The following is a 213-nucleotide window of genomic DNA, read 5'->3' on the forward strand; positions in this document are numbered from 1 at the left end:
ATAAATTGGGAATGACTGAAAAGCCCCCTAAGTCAATGCCCTATTTGTGCAGCCCAGTTGAAAAAGTACAGAAACTAAATATAAATTTAATTCAAAATGTTTTTGATTAAGACTTTTACATTGCAGTCTGATAAGGCATATTTTATAAATATATGACTTATATGTACCTTATATCTATAAGCATATGCATTGCTGTACACCTGTCTGTCTGTC

The sequence above is a fragment of the Morone saxatilis genome, unplaced genomic scaffold (assembly GCF_004916995.1).
Source record: "Morone saxatilis isolate NCDOM2014 unplaced genomic scaffold, NCSU_SB_2.0 Contig21, whole genome shotgun sequence".
Classification (NCBI taxonomy): Eukaryota; Metazoa; Chordata; class Actinopteri; family Moronidae; genus Morone; species Morone saxatilis.